The 25,538-nt window shown below is 46.4% G+C and overlaps 1 protein-coding gene across 2 annotated transcripts in view; it reads right to left on the reverse strand.

The window, feature by feature from the left end:
• Positions 1-469: 469 nt before the first annotated feature.
• Positions 470-25,538, reverse strand: part of DHRSX (dehydrogenase/reductase X-linked) — a 223,723-nt gene continuing 198,654 nt past the window's right edge. Inside the window, exons 9-10 of one of the 2 annotated variants that reach the window (XR_009493643.1) lie at positions 7,196-7,280; positions 480-681 (exon numbers count right to left, since the gene is read on the reverse strand). The gene's annotated coding sequence lies outside the window, so the exon portion shown is untranslated. Of the gene's footprint in view, positions 682-7,195; positions 7,281-25,538 lie in introns of both variants that reach the window. The other variant, XR_009493644.1, reaches the window with a different exon arrangement.

Genomic DNA, 25,538 nt, shown 5'->3' on the forward strand with positions numbered 1-25,538 from the left:
ATGCGGACTCTTCCACCCGTATGAACTGTGTGACTTGCGGGACACCTGACTCAGGCATTCTGCCTCAGTGTTCTCAGGTATAATTAACGGCCAGGGACTTCCCTGGTGGTCCAGTGGTGAAGACTCTGCTTGCCAATGCAGGGGACACAGGTCCCATCCCTGGTCTGGGAAGATCCCACATGCCGAGGGGCAGCTAAGCCTGTGCGCCCCAACCACAGAAGCCCACATGTGCCCCAACTACAGAAGCCCACGTGCGCTAGTGGCTCACAACAACAGAAGCCACTGCAACGAGAAGGCCGTACACGGCAACTACAGTGTAGCCACCACTCTCCTTTGCAACTAGACAAAAGCCGGCACAGCAGGAGAGACTCAGCACGGCCAAAAATACATAAAAATTATTTTTTAAAAAGTTCTTGAGAGAGGAAATCCTGAGTTCTCATCACAAGGGAAAAAAAAAAAAAAAATATATATATATATATAAAGAATCATGTCTTCCCACAAAGTAGTTCATGGAATGCACACAAATGTTAGTCACATGGACAAGCACACTCAGCAGGAGCTGATTCACCGATTCTAGAGATGGCGTGCGAATTTAGTCTCTTGCCGATTTGGATCACTCCACTTCCATTTTTGGCCTATCCACAAGGGCTGTCCGTAAAGTCAAGGGACTCTCCCGAGTTTCTGAAATTATGAAAAGGATAAAAACATTTCAGTAGAGGCATGGATGGTTGGAACTCTTTCCCAAACTGTAATTTTTTTTATTTTTGTAGCACATGCCAGTTAAGGGGATTTTAGCAAATACTGTAATGATGATGATGATGATGATGATGATTTTACTTATTTATTTGGTTGTGCTATGTCTTACTTGCAGCATGTGGAATATAACCCCCTGACCAGGGATAAAACCTGGGCTCCCAGGTATTGGGAGTGTGGAGCGTTACCCACTGGAGCACCAAGGAAGTCTCCGAATACTTTCATTCTTAAAATGGATTTCAATTCCACATTTTCATGTGAGAAGACCTGCCCCTCTTTCTGTTGTTTTTAGTCATCAAGTTGTGCCCAAGTCTTCGCAATCCCATGTACTGCAGCCCGCCAGGCTCCTCTGTCCATGGGATTCTCCAGGCAAGAATTCTGGACTGGGTTGCCATTTCTTTCTCCTGGGGTCTTCCTGACCCAGGAATAGAACCCCCATCTCCTGCTTAGCACGTAGACTCTTTACCACTGAGCCACCTGGGAAGTTCCATCCCACTTTTCAAGGCCACTAATTTACAGAGGAAAGTATCAAAGACATAATGATCAACTTTTTTTGATTTTTGTCCCTCAGAGAAGAATATGCAAACTATTTTGTCATTATTAGAAAATCCTATTAAAGACATTTTATCCGCGTTCCAGGGCTTGAAGGATCTGAAGGCAAGGATGACTTGGCTGTGACCTGATTATTGCAAAAATTTAGTAAATCATAATCTGTTTCGCTTCCTGTTTTTTTGATATTTTTTGAAGTGTGGATTAAGAACCAAACCCTCTTTACTCTTTCTAACTGCTCTGTAGGCAAAAAATTTGCATAATGCAAAGAATGTTCGATTTAGGGCATAAATCTATTTGGCTGTATATTCATTTGTTTATTTAGAAACTGGTTGCCTCTCTACACCCCAAGTCTGTAGCACTGGATGGTTGCTGACTGCAATACACTGCTGTTCATTCACTAAGTTATATCCGACTCTTTGCAACCCCATGGACTGCAGCACGCCAGGCCTGCCTGTCCATCACCAACTCCCGGAGTTTACTCAAGCTCATGTCCATCGAGTCAGTGATGGCACCCAACCATCTCATCCTCTGTTGTCCCCTTCTCCTCCCACCTTCAATCTCTCCCAGCATCAGGGTCTTTTCCAAAGAGCTGGCTCTTCACCTCAGGTGGCCAAAGGATTGGAGCTTCAGCTTCAACATCAGTCCTTCCAATGAATATCCAGAACCGATTTCCTTTAGGATGGACTGGTTGGATCTCCTTGCAGTCCAAGGGACTCTCAAGAGTCTTCTCCAGCACCGCAGTTCAAAAGCATCAATTCTTTGGCACTCAGTCTTCTTTATGGTCCAACTCTCACGTTCATACATGACCACTGGGAAAACCATGGCTTTGATTATACGCACGTTTGTTAGCAAAGTGAGGTGTCTGTTTTTAACACGCTGTCTAGGTTTGTCTTCGCTTTCCTTCCAAGGAGCAAGCGTCTTAATTTCATGGCTGCAGTCACCATCCACAGTGATAGTGAGTACAATACTGTGAATTGTATGAACTGTACTGAAATTTATTTGAAAACTACTTTGGAAGTAAAAGATAATTCTACAGTACCTTCACTGTGGAATTTTTAATAATGATTTTTTTCCCCCTCATCAATGCTTGGCAGTCCAATATCATTGTGTCATTTCTTGCAGCTGAGATGAAATGAAGCCAAACCAATATTGGTTCTTCTGCTACTCTTTTCTTTCCATGAGCACTTGTAGAGGTTTTTTTTTTTTTTTTAAGCGTTTGGACAGTGCTACCAGAACATGTGTAGAATTGGTTTTCTTTCAAATTTTCACTGAGAACTCAGCATGTAGTCGTTTTTCTATTGCTTGGCTTGCAACATTCATCTTTCATCATTTCTATAGTTAGTGTTTCTGGTCGATATAGCCCATATTCCTTTGTAGGAAATCCGGTTTCCAGTTTGGCTTTGGTGAGTGTTCTCAGTGTCTCTAAGTTGATGTTTTATCCCCATAAGCATTTTCAACTCTCCGCTGCATGCTGGAAACATTTTTTTTTTCCGCCTCAGTTTTCTATTTCACCAAAAATTGATTTCTCACCATACAAACTGCCTGCATTCACACTTTAAACTCTGAGGTTACGTTTATCTATTTCGTGCACACTATTGCATCTCTGCTTATTTCTCAGGATCAAATACCCCAATTTTCTCTGAATCCCAAAGGTTTTTAAATCACATTTTTGTTACGAAAATCTTTTCTTCTCACAGTTGGAATATACTCAGCTTACAGTGTTGTGTTGGTTTTGGGTTTATAGCAAAGTGACTCTATTACACATACATTTCTCAGATTCTTTTCCCTTATACATTATTACAAGACACTGAATATAATTTCTTGTTCTATATAGAAAGACCTTGTTAGTTGGTCAGTAGTGTCCAACCTTTGTGACCCCATGGACAGTAGCCATTCAAGGTTCCTCTGTCCATGGGATTCTCCAGGCAGCAATACTGGAGTGGGTTGCCATTCCCTTCTCCAGGGGATCTTCCCAACACAGGGACTGAACCTGGGTCTCCTGCATTGCAGGCAGATTTATCATCTGAGCAACCAGGGAAGCCCCTATATTTATCGGTGTGTATTATCTATCTTACATACAGTAGTGTGTATATCAGAGAAGGCAATGGCACCCCACACCAGTACTCTTGCCTGGGAAACCCCATGGATGGAGGAGCCTGGTAGGCTGCAGTCCATGGGGTCGCTAGGAGTCGGACACGACTGAGCGACTTCACTTTCACTTTTCACTTTCATGCATTGGAGAAGGAAACGGCAACCCACTCCAGTGTTCTTGCCTGGAGAATCCCAGGGACGGGGAGCCTGGTGGGCTGCCATCTATGGGGTCACCCAGAGTCGGACACGACTGAAGCGACTTAGCAGCAGCAGCAGCAGTGTGTATATGTCAATCCCAAACTCCAAATTTACCCCTTCCTCCTTTTTTCCTTCTTTTTCAATTATTCTTGTTTGTATTTTATTTGGTTTTGGGTCAGGAAGATCCCCAGGAGAACAGAATGGCCACCTACTCCAGTATTCCTACCTGGAGCATCCCATGGACAGAGGAGCCTGATGGGCTACAGTCCATGGGGTGTCAAGAGTCAGAGATGACTGAGCGACTGACACTTCTTTTTGCTTTCCTACTTAGCAATATGTATAGCAAAGTGTCTTCTGTAATTTTGGTATCAGAGTGCCGCCTAGACCATTTATTTAAGGCATGGATGACATTGACTTGTCCCTCTTTGAAACCCTTATTAGAGATTTTAATTGGAGATTGAATGTGAAGGAGGGAGTTACTGTCTGGATTAAAATTTGCTCTATGAAATCAGCCTTGGGGAATGGACTGTTACTCAGGGAGAGGAGCAGAAGGAAGACATCCTGGTTGGGGGTGGGAGAGGGCGAGATTCTGCTGATAGAGACGGGAGGCAGGTGAGACCGGTCACCCCGTCCCCCTCGTCACCCCCTCCCTCATCCATCTAACAAACTGCTCACTTGAGACGCAGGTCCTGGGAGGTGCAGACAGACTCCCAGCGGGGACAGTTCTTGCTCCCACGGAACCTCTATTGCAATAGGAGGAATCAGCAGTGAATAACAATAATAAGGGGCTTCCCTGGCAGCTCAGCAGTGAAGAATTCCCCTGCCAGTGTCAGAGACCCGGGTTTGACCCCTGGGTGGGGAAGATCCCCTGGAGGAGGGCATGGCAACCCACTGCAGTATCCTTGCCTGGAGAATCCCATGGACAGAGGAGCCTGTTGGGGCTACAGTCCACAGGGTCGCAGAAGAGTCGGACACAACTCAGCAACTAAACAACAACAACAAAAAGAAATTAAAGGCTAAAGAATGTGATGTGTGTATTAAGGAATTAAAAAGATTGTGAGAAAGGTCCCTGTGAATGGAAAGGTCAGGGGCGACCTAAGGGGGTGATATTCATCTTTAAAAAAATTTTTTTTTTATTGGAGAATAATTGCTTTACAATGTGTTGGCTTTTGCTGAACAATGAAGTGAACAGCCGTACGTGTACAGATACCCCTCCCTCCTAAGCCTCCCCCCGCCCCATCCACCCCTCTAGGTCATCACAGAGCAGCGAGCTGAGCTCCCCGAGCTACGCAGCACCTTCCCACTAGCTGTCGATTTTACACACGCTTGTGTATAGATGGGGAAACAATGAAACAGTGACCGACTTTATTTTCTTTGGCTCCAAAATTACTGCAGATGCTGACTGCACCCATGAAATTAAAAAACACTTACTCCTTGGATGAAAAGCTATGACAACCTAGATAGCATTTTAAAAAGCAGAGACATTACTTTGGCAACAAAGGTCCATGTAGTCAGAGCTATGGTTTTTCCAGTGGTCATGTATGGATGTGAGAGTTGGACTGTGAAGAAAGCTGAGTGCCGAAAAATGGATGGTTTTGAACTGTGGTGTTGGAGAAGACTCTTGAGAGTCCCTTGGACTGCAAGGAGATCCAACCAGTCCATCCTAAAGGAAATTGGTTCTGAATATTCATTGGAAGGACTGAGGCTGAAACTCCAATACTCTGTCCACCTGATGGGAAGAACTGACTCATTGGAAAAGACCCTGATGCTGGGAAAGATTGAGGGCAGGAGGAGATGGGGACGACAGAGGATGAGATGGTTGGATGGCATCACCGACTTGATGGACATGACTTTGAGCAAGCTCCAGGAGATTGTGAAGGACTGGGAAGCCTGGCGTGCTGTGGTCCATGGGGTCACAAAGAGTCGGACACGACTTAGCCACTGACCAACAACAAAAGTTAGGATGCCTAGGACACTCAAGGCTCTGGTCCACATGCACGATGGCGGCTGGGTCTCAGCTGGTGGCTGCCAGGGTGGTGACAAGTGGACACACAGCAACCGTATGTGATGGTCAGAACTGGCAAGGCTTGGAAACGTATTGAGTCTGGTGGAGAAGGAAGAATCAAGCTTCCGTCTTGTTTTGACCAGCTGAACGATGCTATTTACAAGGATAGGAAAGTCTGCATTGTACGGACCAAACGGTGTCCCTCACCTAAAATTCGTACGTTGAAGGCCTTGACCCTCAGTGCAATGGTGTTAGAAGCTGGGCGGTGATGAGATGTAGATGACCTCTTGAGGGTGGGGCTCCCATGATCGCCTTGGAGAAGGACATGGCAAACCCAGTCCAGTATTCGTGCCTGGAGAATCCCATGAACAGAGGAGCCTGGTGGGCTACAGTCCAGTGGGTCTTAAGAGTCTAACACAACGGACAGACTTCACACATACACACACATAAGGAGAGAAAGAGACCACATCTCTCTTCTCTGCACCACGTGAGGATGTGGTGAGAAGGCAGCCACGTGCCTACCAGGAAGAGAGCCTGCGTCGGGACTTTATCAGCCCACGCTGTGATCTTGAACTTCCAGAGCTTCCAGAACTGTGAGAGAATGAATTCCTGTCATTTAGCCTGGTCTCTGACGTTTTGTTACAGCATCTGGAGCTAAGGCACTGAGTCTGGTGGACTTTTGCTGGTCTTGCCTCTTCCAAAGTCCACACAGTTGCCTTTGTTTTGGGGAACTAACCCTCTTTTTCTATGCAGAGCGTTCTTCCATCACCAATGACGTTAGTCACGGATGGGTTACGGTGGATGACTCCGGTTTTCTGACCAGCTTTTGTTCGGAAAATGGGATTGGGACTGTTCATCCCAATTTGTTCCCACTGTTTAGTCGCTACCTCATGTCTGACTCTTTTGTAACCCCACGGACTAGGCTGCTGGGCTCCTCTGTCCATGGAATTCTCCAGGTAGCAATACTAGAGTGGATACCCATGCCCTTCTCCAAAGGGATCTTCCCAACCCAGGGATCGAACCTAGGTCTGTTGCGTTGCAGGCAGATTCTTTACCAGCTGAGCCACCAGGGAAGCCCAAGAATACAGGAGTGGGTTGCCTGTCCCTTCTCCAGGGGAATCTTCCTGACTCAGGAATCGAACTGAGGCCTCCTGCATTGCAGGCGGATTCCTTACCAGTTGAACTATCAGGGAAACCCCCAACCTCCACACAAAGGGGCTTTTTCTAAACCTGTTAAAATAATGCCACACATGTGCTGGTGACCACTGGTGCCTGATGCTTCTGTTACGTCGAGAAAAGAAGTGAGGATGAGGTGAATGGACCAGGTCAATCAACAGGATGTTCCCCTCACCTGCAGACCCCGCCCGTGTGAAGGTGGACTTGCTGAAGTTGTCTAATCGCCACGTGGGTTCATTCAGGGAATCTCCCTGCATGTGAACTGCCGTATCTGAATACTGAAGAGGCAACCTCCACTGTGAAATACCCCGGCTCTGAGACACACCAGAGACCTCAGTGGCACTTAACCCTGAACCGCTTTCTGCAGCCTCATGAGACCCATACCCAGGGTGGGGGAAGTGATCATGCTTCTGCACTCACCTGCTGTCCTGTTATTGCAGCTGCACACAGACACGTGCTGCCTGATTCAGACAGGTTTCCAGGGTCAGAGTATTACGTGTTTCACCTACGGACCGTTGGGTTGAAATCCAATAGAAGAGTTAGCAGAGTCGATCGTGTTCGATATTTTAACCAGCTGTTAAGATCCATATTTTCCCCTGAAGGTCGAGTTTCTCTTGCACTTGGAAGAGAATTCTGCCTTCTAGCTGGCAGAATTCACCTTCTTTTAAATGTGGTGTGTGTGTGTGTGTGTGTATATGTATATATTTATAGGAGGTATAAGAGACGTGGGTTCAATCCCTGGGTAGGGAACATCCCCTGGAGAAGGAAATGGCAAGTTCCTTCTAGTTGGCAGAATTTACCTTCTTATAAATGTGCTGTGTGTGTGTGTGTGTGTGTGTGCATGTGTATATATATATGTGTGTGTGTATGTGTATGTGTATATGTGTGTGTCTGTGTGTGTATATGTGTGTGTGTATATTTGTGTGTATGTGTGTGTATATATGTGTATGTGTGTGTATATGTGTGTGTATATTTGTGTGTATGTGTGTGTATATATGTGTATGTGTGTATATGTGTGTGTGTATATATGTGTGTGTGTGTGTGTGTGTGTATGTGTGTGTATGTGTGTGTGTGTGTGTGTGTGTGTATGTGTGTGTGTGTATGTGCTGTGTGTGTGTGTGTGTATATGTGTGTGTGTGTGTGCTGAGTCACTCAGTCCTGTCCGACTCTCTGGGACCCCATGGACTGTAGCCCACTAGGCTCCTCCGTCCATGGGATTTCCTAGGCAAGAATCCTGGAGTGAGTTGCCATTTCCTCCTCCAGGGGATCTTCCTGATTCAGGGATCAAACCCATTTTTCCTGTGGCTTCTGCACTGGCAGGCAGATTCTTTATCACTGAGCCATCTGGGAAGCCCCGAGTGTGTGTGTATAAATATAAGCATAGAGACAGACAGACAGTGGTGTATTATTTAGCCATAAGAAAAACATGAAATAGTGCCATTTGGAACAATACGGATAGCCTTAGACAGTGTCATACTGAGTGAAGTAAGCCAGACAGCAAAAGACAAATATCATGTGGTATCACTTACATGTGGATCTATTTCTGTTTTGTACATAAGTTCATTTTTTGTCATTTTAGGTCCCACATGTAAGTGATACCACATGAACTTAGGTACAAAACAGAAATAGATCCACTGACTAAAAAACAAACTTAGGGTTACCACGGACCTTGGTGGGCTGCCGTCTATGGGGTCTGATAGTCGGACACGACTGAAGCGACTTAGCAGCAGCAGCAGCAGCAGGGTTACCAAAGGGGAAGCAGGGGAGGGAATAAATTAGGACGTTGGGATTAGCATACAGACAGTACTGTATATAAAGTAGATAAGCAAGAAGGACCTACTGAATGGCACAGTATCGAGTCAATATTCTGTAACAACCTATAAGGGAAAAGACTCTTAGGATACACATTGTATGTATGTATGTGTGTGTGTGTATACACACAGGCGTGAGAGATGCAGGTCTGATCCCTGGGGTGGGGAAGAGCCCCTGGTGAAGGGATGGCAGCCCACTCCAGGGTTCTTGCCTGGAGAATAGATGCACAAAGGAATCTGGCGGGCTACGGTCCATGGGGCCGCAAAGCCCTGGACACAACTGACGGTGACTTAGCAGGCATGCATGTGTATATGTATGTATATGTATATAAAGCTAAATCCCTTTACCGTACATCTGGAACTAATACCACACTGTCAATCAACTCTACCTCAATTAATAAAAAAAATAAAAACAACAGACAAAGCATTAAAAAAAAAAAAGAAGAAGCCATCATCCTTTAAAGGGCATTTCTGATGAGGTCAGGCCCACCACCACCCCTCTCCTTTTGATGGGCTCAACTTCACCCACTGCAACATGGTCACGGGGCGGGGGGTGGGGGCTGACACCCGCCGTGCTCACACTCCAGGGGAGGAGATTATACAGGGTGTGCGCACTGGGGAACAGACATCTTGAGGCCGCTTCAGAATCCTGCCTCCCACTGCTCCCTCCTACACAGCCTCTGCCTCCAGGGCCGCAGCGTGCCTCCTGGTGAACACACCTGAGATCTGACAGGGGCCTCATCAGATTTCCTGGGCAATTTCCGGTCCACTCACAGGGATATCCTGCCTGGTCTGTAAAGGGGTTCCACATACTCAATTGGGGAGGCAAGGTTGCACAGAGCAGTCGAATTTTCATGACATTGGATTGCTCTATGTTTGCAAAACAGTGCTTGCCTGGTGGCTCAGGGGGGGCAAGGAATCTGTCTGAAGGGCAGGAGTCCCAGGCTCAATCCCTGGATCAGAAATATCCCCTGGACAAGGGCATGCTTCGCAACTCACTCCAGGACTCTTGCCTGGAGAATCCAATGGACAGACCAGCCTGGTGGGCTATAGTCCATCGGCTCTCAAAGACTCTTTATTTTTTTTCCTCCCCAGACTAGTTTTCAAAATATCCCTTATAACACAACACGAGTCTGTGTTAGGTTTAGAAAAGCATGTCTCCTCGGTTTCTCCCCACTGTGGGCTCAAGAATTGAGTCCCGACCATCTGCCCTGTTCCCCCCAAAACATACTCTTCCAATTACGAGGCCATTATCTCTGCTTTCTCCCGAGAAGAAACAAGAGCCCGTCAATGCATTTGGCCGACTGGCACGCAGAAATCCTCATTTACCCGTCACAGCTTGGCAAGCTGTACGTCACTCAGTGGAAGCTGGCTGTACTGGCTTCTGCCCACCTGCTGGGCAGCCTCACGGAGGCTCTGAGGAACATGGGATCCACTTAAGGCTGACTTTTCTAGGAAAGACTGAGTCTCTGCCTTCTAGGAACTAGCCAGTGAGCTCCGAAGAACTTGGACAGCTTTATTGAGCCATTTTGAGTCCCCTCCCCACTTCTGTAAAACACACACACACACACACACACACACACACACACACAAAACTTACTGTGGTGAACCATTTATAAAATAAAATATATAATTTTCACCATTTAAAAACATACAGTTCAGTAGCATTAAGTACATTCACAGGGTTCTGGAACTCACAGCACCACCCATCTCCAGGACTCACTGTTCTCGGAAAATGGAAAGGGTTGCGGTTAAACTGTAGCCCCATAGCCCCCGTCAACCAGCATCTTCCTGTCCTTTAAATCTGACTTCTCCAGGGAGCACACGAGTGGAACCATATAGTATGTGCCCCCTGCGTCTGGTTTATTTCACTGAGCATAATTCCGAGATGGCTCAGCAGTAAACAACACGCCTGCCAATGCAGGAGGTGAGGGTTGGATCCCTGGGTCGGAAAGACCCCCTGGAGGAGGGCGTGGCCACCCGCTCCAGTATTCTCGCCAGGAGAATCCCGTGGACAGAGGAGCCTGGCGGGCTGCAGTCCGTGGAGTCGCCGGGCTGGACACGACTGAGCGACTGAACAATCACAAAGTTCTCGAGGTTCCTCCACATCGTTAGCCTCTGCCGGAATTTCCTTCCTCTTTAAACGTAAAACCCGCTCAGTTGTGTCCGACTCTTTCCAGTCCCACAGACTGTATGTAACCCGCCAGGCTCCTCTATCCATGGGATTCTCCAGGCAAGAATACTGGAGTGGGTGGCCGGGGTCTCCCACATTGCAAGCAAATTCTTTATCATCTGAGCCACCAGGAAAGCCTGTTTAAAGGCTGAGTAATATTCCCTTTATGGGTGGATCACCTTTTCCTTATAAATTCATCCCTCCTTGGAATCTTGGTTTATTGGCACACTTCAGCAGTTGTGAACGGCACTGCTATGAACACAGGTGTGCAAATCTTTCTATAAGACCCTGCTTTTTGTTTTACTGCAGGCTCAGTACGCTCTCTGTTTTGGGATGGAGTCGATACGGCTCAAAAGGAGAACGTGGAGTTCATATCTCCTCACAGGGCCTCATCTCAGCACAGAGGCCCAGCTGCACCCAACTGCCCACAAGCCACACCACTGGACGCCTCAGGACAGACAACCAGCAAGACAGAACGATGTACACCAAGACGCAATGACTGAGAAATATGTTAAGATGAAAGAACATGGTCAAAACCTACAAGACCAAATCCATGCAGAGAAAATAGGTAATTTTCTACCTGAAAAAGCATTCACAGGACTGCTTACTGAATTAACCAAAATCTCACAAATAGAACGGAGGGGTTTTGGAGAACATATAAAAAATGTCTCGCAAGGACCTAGAAGAAAAGAAGAAAAACAGTGAAGAACAGCACAATAACTGCAATGAAAAAAATATACTGAAAGGAACCAACAGCGGAATAACTGAGGCAGAAGAACAGGTAAGTGAGCTGGAAGAGAGAAAGATTCTGTATTCTTCTCAGGAGAATATGCTTGTCCTCGGAACATTCTTCTGAGGAGCAGAATACAGGAAAAAGAATGAAGAGAAATGAGGAGAGCCTCAGAGACGCCCAGGACGACATTCAAACGCACCAACACTCAAATGATAGGGGTCCCAGAAGGAGGAGAGAAAGGGTCTGAGAACATACTTGAAGAGATTATGGTTGAAAGCTTCCCTAACATGAGAGAGGAAATAGCTACCCAAGTCCAGAAGTGCTGAGAGGCCCACAGAGCATAAACCCAAAGAAAAAAAGCGCTCAGACGCATATTAATCGAACTAACAAAAATGAAATTCAAAGGAAAAAAATATTAAAAGCAGCAAGGGAAAAACAACGACACACAAAGCGATCTCCGTAAGTTTACCAGCTGATTTTTCGGCAGAAACTGTAGGCTAGAAGCGACTGGCAGGAAGCATTTAAACTGATGAAAGGGAGTAACCAACAAGCAAGATGACTCTACCCAGCAAGGGTCTCTAAGTCAGAGTCCACAGAGAAACAAAAAGCTTCCCGGACCAGCAAACGCTCAGAGAATTCAGCTCCACCAGAGCAGCTTTATAAAACTCTCTGCGACCCCGTGGACTATATCGAGTCCATGGGATGCTCCAGGCCGAATACTGGAGTGGGGAGCCTTTCCCTTCTCCAGGCGATCTTCCCAACCCAGGGATCCAACCCAGGCCTCCCGCATTGCAGGCGGATTCTTCACTAGCTGAGCCACCACGGAAGCCCATGTGCATATCCAGATATTGCTAAGCGGAACAGGCATACATATATATGTATATGTGAGTATGTGTGTGTGTATATATACATGTATATGTGTATGTATATGTGCGTGTGTGTGTGTATGTGTGGGTGTATCTCCAACAGTAACAGGCAACGTTCAAAGACACAGCACGGAAAGAGCAAGCTACTCCTGCAAGTATTGGAAAATTGCTCCAATTTAAATGCCCCCAAAAGGCAGAAGATCCACCTTTAGGAAAACTTGGTCAATGCATCTCAGAGAAAAGGGTGACGACCAGCCAACACCCACGACAGAGCTCCCCCTGTGCGCCATCTTGAATCCTCCCAAGAGCTCCCCCCGTGCGCCATCTTGAATCCGTCCAAGAGCTCCCCCCGTGCGCCATTTTGAATCTGCCCAAGAGCTCCCCTACCCCGTGCGCCATCTTGAACCCGTCCAAGAGCTCCCCCCATGCACCATCTTCAATCCGTCCAAGAGCTCCCCCTGTGCGCCATCTTGAATCCGTCCAAGAGCTCCCCCCGTGCGCCATTTTGAATCCGCCCAAGAGCTCCCCTACCCCGTGCGCCATCTTGAACCCGTCCAAGAGCTCCCCCTGTGCGCCATCTTGAATCCGTCCAAGAGCTCCCCCCGTATGCCATTTTGAATCCGCCCAAGAGCTCCCCTACCCCGTGCGCCATCTTGAACTCGTCCAAGAGCTCCCCCCGTGCGCCATTTTGAATCCGCCCAAGAGCTCCCCTACCCCGTGCGCCATCTTGAACCCGTCCAAGAGCTCCCCCCGTGCGCCATTTTGAATCCGCCCAAGAGCTCCCCTACCCCGTGCGCCATCTTGAACCTGTCCAAGAGCTCCCCCCGTGCGCCATCTTGAATCCTTCCAAGAGCTCTGCCTGGGTGCCATTTTGAATCCGTCCAAGAGTTCCCCACCCCTGTGCGCCATTTTGAATCCATCCAAGAGCTCCCCCCGTGCACCATCTTCAATCCGTCCAAGAGCTCCCCTGGTGCGCCATCTTGAACCCTTCCAAGAGTTTCCCCCGTGCGCCATCTTGAACCCTCCCAAGAGCTCCCCCCGTGCGCCATCTTGAATCCTTCCAAGAGCTCTGCCTGGGTGCCATTTTGAATCCGTCCAAGAGTTCCCCACCCCCGTGCGCCATTTTGAATCCATCCAAGAGCTCCCCCCGTGCACCATCTTCAATCCGTCCAAGAGCTCCCCTGGTGCGCCATCTTGAACCCGCCCAAGAGCTCCCCCATGCGCCATCTTGAATCTTTCCAAGAGCTCCCCCCCCCACCCCGCCCTGTGTGCCATCTTGAGTCCGCCCAAGAGCTCCTCCCATGCGCCATCTTGAATCCTTCCAAGAGCTCGCCCCACCCCCGCCGTGCACCATCTTGATCCACCAAGAGCTCCCCCTGTTCGCCATCTTGAACCTGTCCAAGAGCTTTACAGACAAGCAAATGCTAAGATAATTCAGCACCACCAAACCAGCTTTATAAAACTCTTTGCAACCCCATGGACTGTAGGTAGATTCTCCAGGCCAGAATACTGGAGTGGGTAGCCTTTCCCTTCTGCAGGGGATCTTCCCAACCCAGGGGTCTAACCCAGGTCTCCTGCATTGCAGGAGGATTCTCTACCAGCTGAGCTGCAAGAGAAGCCCAAGAATGTTTTATAAAACAACAGATGCTGGAAGAAGTTCTCTATGCAGAAAATACAAGAAAAAGATCTACAAAAATAAGCACAAAACAATTAAGAAAACAGCAATAAGTACATCAGATCAGATCAGTCGCTCAGTCGTGTCTGACTCTTTGTGACCCCATGAATCGCAGCACGCCAGGCCTCCCTGTCCATCACCAACTCCCGGAGTTCACTGAGACTCACGTCCATCGAGTCAGTGATGCCATCCAGCCATCTCATCCTCTGTCGTCCCCTTCTCCTCCTGCCCCCAATCCCTCCCAGCATCAGAGTCTTTTCCAATGAGTCAACTCTTCGCATCAGGTGGCCAAAGTACTGGAGTTTCAGCTTTAGCATCATTCCTTCCAAAGAAATCCCAGGGCTGATCTCCTTCAGAATGGACTGGTTGGATCTCCTTGCAGTCCAAGGGACTCTCAAGAGCCTTCTCCAACACCACAGTGCAAAAGCATCAATTCTTCGGTGCTCAGCCTTCTTCACAGTCCAACTCTCACATCCATACATGACCACAGGAAAAACCATAGCCTTGACTAGACGGACCTTTGTTGGCAAAGTAATATCTCTGCTTTTCAACATGCTATCTAGGTTGGTCATAACTTTCCTTCCAAGGAGTAAGCGTCTTTTAATTTCATGGCTGCAGTCACCATCTGCAGTGATTTTGGAGCCCCCCAAAATAAAGTCTGACACTGTTTCCACTGTTTCCCCATCTATTTCCCATGAAGTGGTGGGACCGGATGCCATGATCTTCGTTTTCTGAATGTTGAGCTTTAAGCCAACTTTTTCACTCTCCACTTTCACTTTCATCAGGAGGCTTTTTAGTTGCTGTTCACTTTCTGCCATAAGGGTGGTGTCATCTGCATATCTGAGGTTATTGATATTTCTCCCGGCAATCTTGATTCCAGCTTGTGCTTCTTCCAGTCCAGCGTTTCTCATGATGCACTCTGCATATAAGTTAAATAAACAGGGTGACAGTATACAGCCTTGACGAACTCCTTTTCCTATTTGGAACCAGTCTGTTGTTCCATGTCCAGTTCTAACTGTTGCTTCCTGACCTGCGTACAAATTTCTCAAGAGGCAGATCAGGTGGTCTGGTATTCCCATCTTTTCAGAATTTTCCACAGTTTATTGTGATCCACACAGTCAAAGGCTTTGGCATAGTCAATAAAGCAGAAATAGATGCTTTTCTGGAACTCTCTTGCTTTTTTCATGATCCAGCGGCTGTTGGCAATTTGATCTCTGGTTCCTCTGCCTTTTCTAAAACCAGCTTGAACATCTAGAAGTTCACAGTTCACATATTGCTGAAGCCTGGCTTGGAGAATTTTGAGCATTACTTTACTAGCGTGTGAAATGACTGCAACTGTGCGGTAGTTTGAGCATTCTTTGGCATTGCCTTTCTTTGGGATTGGAATGAAAACTGACCTTTTCCAGTCCTGTGGCCACTGCTGAGTTTTCCAAATTTGCTGGCATATTGAGTGTAGCACTTTCACAGCATCATCTTTCAAGATTTGAAATAGCTCCACTGGAATTCCATCACCTCCACTAGCTTTGTTCATAGTGCTGCTTTCTAAGGCCCACTTGACTTCACATTCCAGGATGTCTGGCTTAGGTCAGTGATCACACCATCGTGATTATCTGGGTCGTGAAGATCTTTTTTGTACAGTTTGTCTGTGTATTCTTGCCACCTCTTCTTCATATCTTCTGCTTCCATACCATTTCTGTCCTTTATCGAGCCCATCTTTGCATGAAATGTTCCTTTGGTATCTCTGATTTTCTTGAAGAGATCTCTAGTCTTTCCCATTCTGTTGTTTTCCTCTATTTCTTTGCATTGATCGCTGAAGAAGGCTTTCTTATCTCTTCTTGCTATTCTTTGGAACTCTGCATTCAGATGTTTATATCTTTCCTTTTCTCCTTTGCTTTTCGCTTCTCTTCTTTTCACAGCTATTTGTAAGGCCTCCCCAGACAGCCATTTTGCTTTTTTGCATTTCTTTTCTATGGGGATGGTCTTGATTCCTGTCTCCTGTACAATGTCACGAACCTCATTCCATAGTTCATCAGGCACTCTATCTATCAGATCTAGGCCCTTAAATCTATTTCTCACTTCCACTGTATAATCATAAGGGATTACCTTAAAGGTAAATGGATTAAATGCCCCAGTCTAGACACTAGACTGGCTGAATGGATACAAAAAATGGATACAAAACATAAATATGCTTCCTACAAGAGACTCATCTCAGAACTACAGACCAAAAGTGAGGAGATGGAAAAGATATTCCATACAAATGGAAATCAAAAGAAAGCTGCAGTAGCAATACTCGTATCAGATAAAGTAGACTTTAAAATCAACCCGATTACAAAAGAGAAGGAAGGGCACTACATAAAGAACAAGGGGTTATTCTAAGAAGAAGATATAATAGTTATAAATATTTATGGCCCCAACATATTAACATATATTCAATACAAAAAGCAAATGCTAACAGCCATAAAAGGGGACGTCAACAGTAACACAATTATAGTGGGGGGACTTTAACATCCCATTTACACCAATGAACTCATCATTCAGGCAGAAAATAGAGAAATACAAGCTTTAAATGACGCAACAGACGTGACAGATTTAGTCAACGTGAGTCAGTCAGTCATGTCCAGCTCTTTGCGACTCCACGGACTGTAACCCACCAGGGTTCTCTGTCTATGGGACGTCCCAGGCAAGAATACTGGAGTGGGTTGCCTTTTAGTTCTCCACAGACAGATTAATTGATATTTATAGACATTCCACCCGAAAGCAGCAGAATATATTTTCTTCTCAAGCGCACAGAGAACATTCTGCAGGATAGATGGCATCTTAGGTCACAAATCAAGCCTTGGTAACTTTAAGAAAACTGAAATCACATCAAGCATTTTTTCCAACCACAATCCTATGAGATTAGAAATCAATTACAGGGGGAAAATTATAAAAAACAGAAACACATGGAGGCTAAATAATACTTAATAACAAAAAGATCATTGAAGAAATCAGAGGAAATTTAAAAAATACCTAGAAACAAATGACAACAAAACCATGATGACCCAAAACCTATGGGATGCAGCACAAGCAGCTCTAAGCGTAAGTTTATAGCAATTCAGTCTCACCTCGAGGAACAGGGAAAGCCTCACATAAACAATCTAACCACAAACCTAAAGCTACTAGAAAGTGAAGAACAAACAAAATCCAAAGTTAGTAGAGGGAAGAAATCATAAAGCCCAGAATAGAAATAAATGAAATAGAGCCAAAGGAAACAATAGCAAAGATCGATGGGAGTAAAAGCTGGTTCCTTGAGAAGATAAACAGGATTAATAAACCCTTTAGCCAGACTCATCAAGAAAATAAAGGGAGAAGATTCAAATCAACAAAGTTAGAAATGCAGAAGGAGAAGTTACAGCTGACACCACAGAAATACGAAGAATCCTAACAGACGACTGCAAACAAGTATATACCGATACAATGCACAACTGGAAGAAATGGAGCGATTCTCAGACAGATACAGCTTGTACGAACACACCAATCACAAGAAATGAAATAATAACTGTTCTAAAAGAAAAGAAAAAAAAAAACAAAAACCTTGCAACAAAGGTACAGGACCTGATGGCTTCAGAGGCAAATTCTATCAAGCACTTAGAGAAGAGCTAACACCTGTCTGTTTCTGCTTTATGGACTATGCCAAAGCCTTTGACTGTGTGGATCACCACAAACTGTGGAATATTCTTAAAGAGGTAGGAATACCAGACCATTCGACCTGCCTCTTGTGAAATCTGTATGCAGGTCAGGAAGCAACAGTTAGAACTGCACATGGAACAACAGACTGGTTCCAAATAGGAAAAGGAGGACGTCAAGGCTGTATACTGTCACCCTGCTTATTTAACTTATATGCAGAGTACATCATGAGAAACGCTGGACTGGAAGAAGCACAAGCTGGAATCAAGATTGCTGGGAGAAATATCAATGACCTCAGATATGCAGATGACACCACCCTTATGGCAGAAAGTGAAGAAGAACTAAAAAGCCTGTTGATGAAAGTGAAAGAGGAAAGTGAAAAAGCTGGCTTAAAGCTCAACATTCAGAAAACTAAGATCATGGCATCTGGTCCCATCACTTCATGGGAAACAGATGGGGAAACAGTGGAAACAGTGGCAGACTTTATTTTGGGGGGCTCCAAAATCACTGCAGATGGTGATTGCAGCCATGAAATTAAAAGATGCTTGCTCCTTGGAAAAAAAGCTATGACCAACTTAGACAGCTTATTAAAAAGCAGACACATTACTTTGCCAACAAAGTATAATTATTATAATGACTTGTAATATGGAATTCTCCAGGCAAGAATACTCGAGTGGGTTGCCATGTGCTTCTCCAGGGGATCTTCCTGACCAGGAATCAAACCCGTAGTCTCTTAAAATCTCCTGTATTTGCATGCAGGTTCCTTACCACTATCGCCACCTGGGAACCCCCAACAATATATTAGTACCTGATATTAATACAACAATGTTTTATTTATTAATTTTAAATTAATAATTAATTGCTAATCAATTTTATTAATACAACAATACTTTATGGTGTATTCCTCAATATGCAAGTTGACAGGAAATGCCAGCCTGGTTTGATTACAACCCAAATGGACTTTTCAGCTTCAATTAGGGATTGGAGAAGGGCATGGCAACCCACTCTGTATTCTTGCCTGGAGAATCCCCTGGACAGAAGAGCCTGGTGGGCTGCAGTTCATGGGGTCACAAAGAGTCAGACACGACTGACTAAGACTTGGTGTAGGAGTTTTCTGCACGGATTTAATGACCTGGAAATGGGCCTCATCTCCTGTTTTTCTACTGCACTCAGACTCATGTCGGCTGTCAGCGGGGAGCTTCCCCTCCATGTGACACCAGGGTGATGGGGAGCGGCTGTTTACAACTGTCTAGTGCTGTTCTGGGTGGGTGCAAATGCAGAACTGAGCCCCACAGCTCCCGGAAAATGAACCCTGTGTCTGCCAAACTCATTTACAACCAGAACAGCGTGCCAACTGCCTACTGCAAGTTCCCTGAGTGTGAATGTGGTGCAGGCCGGCACAAACTTGTGTGCAGATTTTAAAAGGAAATGAGATGAAACGCAGAAAAACCCTGAAGAGCCCTAGACAGCTCTCCAGAACAGAATCTGAGCTGCAAAGCTCGGAGGAGGCAGCATATTAGCTTCAAGAGGGCTGTGTATTATATAGAGAACAAAGAATATTTGGATTTTTCCACATAGGAGCATAGATATGAAGGGCCCTTCAGAGAATGAATGAAATCCCATCAACCATTTGAAAAATAAAAAAGAAGAAATTCAGCCAATTTGTTAGAGCCATGTTTATACTCCCAGGAAACCACAAATCCCATAATAATACAGCTTGCATCTTTCACTAAGAAGTAACATTCCGTTAACTTATTTGCATAATTAAGACACATTGTTGGATCTGAAGAGATGAACCAGAAATCCAGAACTCCGGAATAAAAGCAGAACGTCCCAATCCACTGTACAGTCAGTGAAGTTTTTAACGGGTGAGTCCTCTTGCCCCAACGGTCTATATGATGAGATATACAGTTTGCAAATATTTTTTCACGCATTCTGCAAAGATACAGAAAATGTCTCTTTGCTGTATTCATTGTTTCCCTTGCTATGCAGAAGTCGTGTTTTTTTTTTTTAATTGGTGCAAACCCATTTGTGTATTTATTTGCTTCTGTTGCTAAAGTTTTCATATCCGTTCTGTGAGGTCATTGCTGCTGCCTCTGTCAAAAAACCCTTTTAATGTGTTTTCGGTGTTTGAGGGTTTTCATATGGAGTGCTGAAGCTTTTACTGCATTTTGAGTTAATTTTTTAAAAACACTTTTGTCATATACAGCCTGCTGTATTCAAAATGGAGAACCAGCAAGGACCTGCTGTCCAGCACAGGGAGCTCTGCTCAGTACTCTGTAATCACCTTATGGTTCCCAGGGGGGAAGGATGGGGGAAGGGATAGTCAGGGAGTCTGGGATGGGCATGGACACACGGCTGTGTTTCACATGGAGAACCAGCAAGGACCTGCTGGACAGCACAGGGCACTCTGCTCCATGTCACGTGGCAGCCTGGCTGGGAGGGGAGTTTGGGGAACAGTGGTTACATGCATATGCCTGAGTCCCTTTGCTGTCCACCTGAAGCCATCACTAAGTTTCGGGGATGGTTTGAAATTGGCTATGGAAAACTGGAAGTCTTGCAGTCCTGTCTGACTCTTTGCAACTATACTGTCCATGGGATTCTCCAGGCCAGAAAACTGCAGTGGGTTGCCATGCCCTCCTCCAGGGGATCTTCCCCACCCAGGGGTCAAACCCGTGTCTCCTGCATCGGCAGGCGGGATTCTTTATCCTCTGAGCCACCCGGACGCGCCGTCCCTCATCGATAGCTCACGGCTGACTGGGGAGCTGCAGGAATTCAGGAAGCACTTGGGAACTCTTCAGCAAGTCCGTGGCCACGGCCCAGTTGTCAGTCTGTTCTTTCTTACTGCTTCCGTCTCCTTATCCTTCCGGGGAGGTTCTCGATTCTTCCCTGGAATTTATACTAACGTGTGAGTGTCTCTGTTTCCCCTTTTTCTCCTCTTTGCTTCTGTCTTCTCTCTCACTCCCACACAACCTATAAAACATGCAGACGAGCACACAGGGATGCTCACATACAGCTGATTTAAATGTTGGGATGGTTTCAGGCGTCCAGCAAAGCGATTCAGTTATACATGTTACTGTTTTAGTCACTAGGTCGTGTCCGACTCTTTTGTGACCCGCCATGGACTGTAGCCCACCAGTCTCTTCTGTCCATGGGATTCTCCAGGCACGGATACTTGAGTGGGTTGCCATTTCCCAACTCCAGGGGATCTTCCCGACCCACGGATTGAACCCACGTCTCCTGCATCAGCAGGTCGATTCTTTATCCACTGAGCCAACAGGAAAGCTCTCAGTTATAGATATATGTGCACATCTGTTTGTTTCTACGGTCGTTTCCATTATAGGTTATTACACGATTCCCCTTCACTTTTAAACCTGGTCCGTGGGGGTCCCAGTCCTGGGTGGGGAGGGTCTCCTGTGAGCTCCCCCGTCCAGCTATGGGACTCAGGGGGAAGGGTCACAAATGCCCACCGTGGTTTCCCAACATCCTCACAGCAAAATGCGGAGACCGCTGTCTCCTGACCCTCATGGGTCCTCCCGTCCAAGTTCTCTCTGACTTTAGCTGAGTGCTTGATGGTTTCTGTCTGTTTCGGGTTGTTTTATTTTCTGTTCCCCAGCCCGGGATGGATTCCGTGGCCCCTGCAGTGGAAGTGTGGAGCCATAACCACTGGACCGCTCGGGAAGTCTCTGTCTTTAAATCCTGAATGATACGCCACGGTGTGTACACACAGTACAGGGCGTGTTGATGAACGTTCCGGAGCTAAGAAGCCCTCAAGATCCCGGTGGGCGTCTCAGCTTTGACAGAAGACTTCCCTGGTGGCTCAGACAGTAAAGCATCTGTCTGCAGTGCGGGAGACCCGGGTTCAATCCCTGGGTCGGGAAGCTCCCCTGGAGAAGGAAATGGCAATCCACTCCAGTACTATTGCCTGGAAAATCCCATTGACAGAGGAGCCTGGTAGGCTACAGTCCATGGGGTTGCAAAGAGTCGGACACGACTGAGTGATGAACACTTTCCCCTTTATCCAGCACATTCTTTCTGGAAGAGTCCCTCATCCTTCACTTCAATTGTCTGCCCTCACTTGACTCTTTCTTCTCATTCAAAACTCAGACTACATACTTTTTAAAATAGGGAAGCCCCTTATCTATTCCGTATCTAGCTAGCTATCAGATCTACCTACTTGTCATATCTATCAATCCATCCATCTACCCACCCACCCCTCCATCCATCCATCCATCATATCTATTAATCATGTCTATCTATCCATCCCCCCACCCCTCCATCCATCCATATGTATCTATCTGTCCATCCATCCAGCCATCCACCACCTAAAGGAGATCAGTCCTGGGTGTTCATTGGAAGGACTGATGTTGAAGCTGAAACTCCAGTCCTTTGGCCACCTGATGCAAAGAGCTGATGCACTGGAAAAGACCCTGAAGCTGGGAAAGATTGAGGGCAGGAGGAGAAGGGGACGACAGAGGATGAGATGGCTGGATGGCATCACTGACTCAATGGACATGAGTTTGAGCAAACTCTGGGAGTTGGTGATGGACAGGGAGGCCTGGCGTGCTGCGGTCCCCAGGGTCACAAAGAGTCGGACACGACTGAGTGGCTGAACAACAAGGATGTACCCCCGGTTGCAATCACACACAGAGCCACGCGGTGGCCACTTCCACAGCACAGCCTTGGCCTGCATCCGAGGGCCTGGAGAGACTTGGACTTGGCGTCGGATACACTGGCACTCTGGGCTGCTGGCAAATGGCAGTGACATCTGGGTGAGGAGGGAAGGGGAACAGAGGCTGCTGTTCCAACATCAGTGGGTGTTTAAAATTCGGAAATGTATTTGCCAGGGGGGCGGGCGGGCATTTCTTCCTGAGGACCGGCAACTACAGGCGTGGATGAGCTCCATTATTATCGCCGACGCAGGGGTGAGGGGGTGCGAACTGCTGGGGGCGTGGGAAGCACCGGGGGTGGTGGGGAACGCAGGGGAGGGCAGCATGCGCTGCTCAGATGAGCCCTGGGGTAGGACAACAGCCTTGCCGTGCAAGGGAGATCCTTTCCTGGAAGTCGGCCAGCATTTTTCTAACATCGATCATCTCCGCTAAGTTGCACATACTGTGTAGTGCTGCTGGGGCACTACAGATAATCGGCGGCCTCTGATGAGCTGAAGGTTTTGGAGGATGTCAACAGAAGATGAGATCATGGAAATGTGGTATCTGACTCTGAATGATACAAAATGCAGACTGCAGAGCCAAGACGGCAACAAAGAGAGAGCTTTCGTTCACATCGGAGATTCTGGAACCAAATCTACCTTTGCCAAACGAATGAGCAAATCTGGCTAGGAAAAGCAATGTTGGTTTTCCCCCCCTCTCCTAAGGATGTATGCTGTTGTTCAGTCACTCAGTTGTGTCCGACTCTGCGACCTCTGCTGGACTGCAGCACGCCAGGCCTCCCTGTCCATCACCATCTCCCGGAGCTTGCCCAAACTCATGTCCATGGAGACGGTGATGCCATCCAACCATCTCATCCTCTGTCATCCCCTTCTCCTCCTGCCCTGAATTTTCCCAGCATCAGGGTCTTTTCCAATGAGTCAGTTCTCCGCATCAGGTGGCCAAAGGATTGGAGTTTCAGCTTCAGCATCAATCCTTCCAATGAACACCCAGGACTGATCCCCTTTAGGATGGTCTGGTTGGATCTCCTTGCAGTCCAAGGGACTCTCAAGAGTTTTCTCCAACAACACAGTTCAAAAGCGTCGATTCTTTGGCGCTCGGCTTTCTTCATAGTCCAACTCTCACATCCATACATGACCACTGGAAAAACCATAGCCTTGACTAGACGGACCTTTGTTGGCAAAGTAACGTCTCTGCTTTTTAATATGCTGTCTAGGTCTGTTATAGCTTTTCTTCCAAGGAGCAAGTATCTTTTAATTTCATGGCTGCAGTCACTATCTGCAGTGATTTTGGAGCCCAAGGAAATAAAAATCTGTCACTTTTTCTATTGTTTCCCCATCTATTTGCCGTGAAGTGATGTGACTGGATATCTTGATCTTAATATTTTGCATGTTGAGAATTAAGCCAACTTTTAGCAAACGCAACTGTGTCATATTCAAGTCAACCCACTCATTAAAGGAAAATCTGTATATGGAATTAAAACCAATATACAGATTAGTCCAAGAAAGCAAAGTTAAAAATTTCACAACCAAGATTTTGGCAAACTCTCCATGACTCAGATTGTTTGAGGCACGTCCATTATTTTTATATTCTCCTCCATTTCTCAAATCTGTCCACTCAAAAAAAAGCATCTTGAAGGCTTATCCGTGAACAACTAGGCGTGATATATGAGGATTTTTTTGTTTCCTTTGTGGCTAATCTTATATTGAAAAGAATGTTCAAACTGCCTAAATCCAGTAACTTCAGATAAAGTGATGTTTAAATTAAAAAATGTTTTGCTAAGATCCGGGATTATGTTTTTGGGCTCCAACATCACCACAGATGGTGACTGCAGCCATGAAATTAAAAGACACTTGCTCCTTGGAAGAAAAGTTATGACCAACCCAGACAGCATATTCAAAAGCAGAGACATTACTTTGCCGACAAAGGTCCGTCTAGTGAAGGCTATGGTTTTTCCAGTGGTCATGTATGGATGTGAGAGTTGGACTATAAAAAAAGCTGAGCACCAAAGAATTGATGCTTTTGAACTGTGGCAAATTCTTCTATCATTTTCTCCCTGGATCTTCAGTCAGTCAGTTCAGTTGCTCAGTTGAGTCTGACTCTTGGCGACCCCATGGACTGCAACACGCCAGGCCTCCCTGTCCATCACCATCTCCCAGAGTTTACTCAAATTCATGTCCATCGAGTCAGTGATGCCATCCAACCATCTCATCCTCTGACGTCTCCTTCTCCTCCCACCTTCAATCTCTCCCAGCATCAGGGTTTTTCCAATGAGCCAGCTCTTCCCAGCAGTTGGCCAAAGGATTGCAGTTTCAGCTTCAGCATCAGTCCTTCCAATGAACAGTCAGGACTGATTTCCTTTAGGATGGACTGGATGGATCTCCTTGCAGCCCAAGGGACTCTCAAGAGTCTTCTCCAGCATCAGGGCTCGAGATTCCCAATGGATGGAATCTTGGGCAAATGCCAGGCTCTGTACTTCTTAGTTTATTCAGCCGGAGACCCTCATGTGCTGAGTTACACTGTAGCGGTTATCATGCAACGGGAATACACAGACATATACATACAGACGCCCACACTCATGTACATAGCTGCACAGAGGCTCTGTTATTTTGCAGGATGCTTCTGCTTCATTTCTTTCTGTGTTGAATACACTCCTAAAGTGTATCCAGTTCAGAACTAGAGAAAGTCAGTGGTGTGGAAAGTTGATGGTGTGCAAAGACCATGCCTCAGTGAGTAAGACTCAAAGTCCAGTGTCTTTTCCTTCTTCTCTTTTTATTACTGTCTTTTTAGGTTTGAAACTGTGTGAGTTATCAAAAACCACGCCTTCTGCCCACAGAGCCTGTGTGTGTGTGTGTGTGTGTTAGTTGCTCAGTCATGCCCGACTCTCTGTGACCCCACAGACAGTAGCCCGTCAGGCTCCTCTGTCCATGGGATTCTCCAGGCAAGAACACTGGGGTGGGTGGCCATTTGCAGATTTATGTTAATATCTTAATGGGCAAAAGGAGAAGAAGGTGGCAGAGGATAAGACAGTTAGAGGGCATCACCAACTCAATGGACATGAGTTTGAGCAAACTCCAGGAGCTGGTGATGGACAGGGAAGCCTGGCGTGCCGCACTCCATGGGGTCGCACAGAGTCGGACACGACTGAGCCACTGGACAACACCAATAACAG

This window comes from Bos taurus, chromosome Y (genome assembly GCF_002263795.3).
Source record: "Bos taurus isolate L1 Dominette 01449 registration number 42190680 breed Hereford chromosome Y, ARS-UCD2.0, whole genome shotgun sequence".
Classification (NCBI taxonomy): domain Eukaryota; kingdom Metazoa; phylum Chordata; class Mammalia; order Artiodactyla; family Bovidae; genus Bos; species Bos taurus.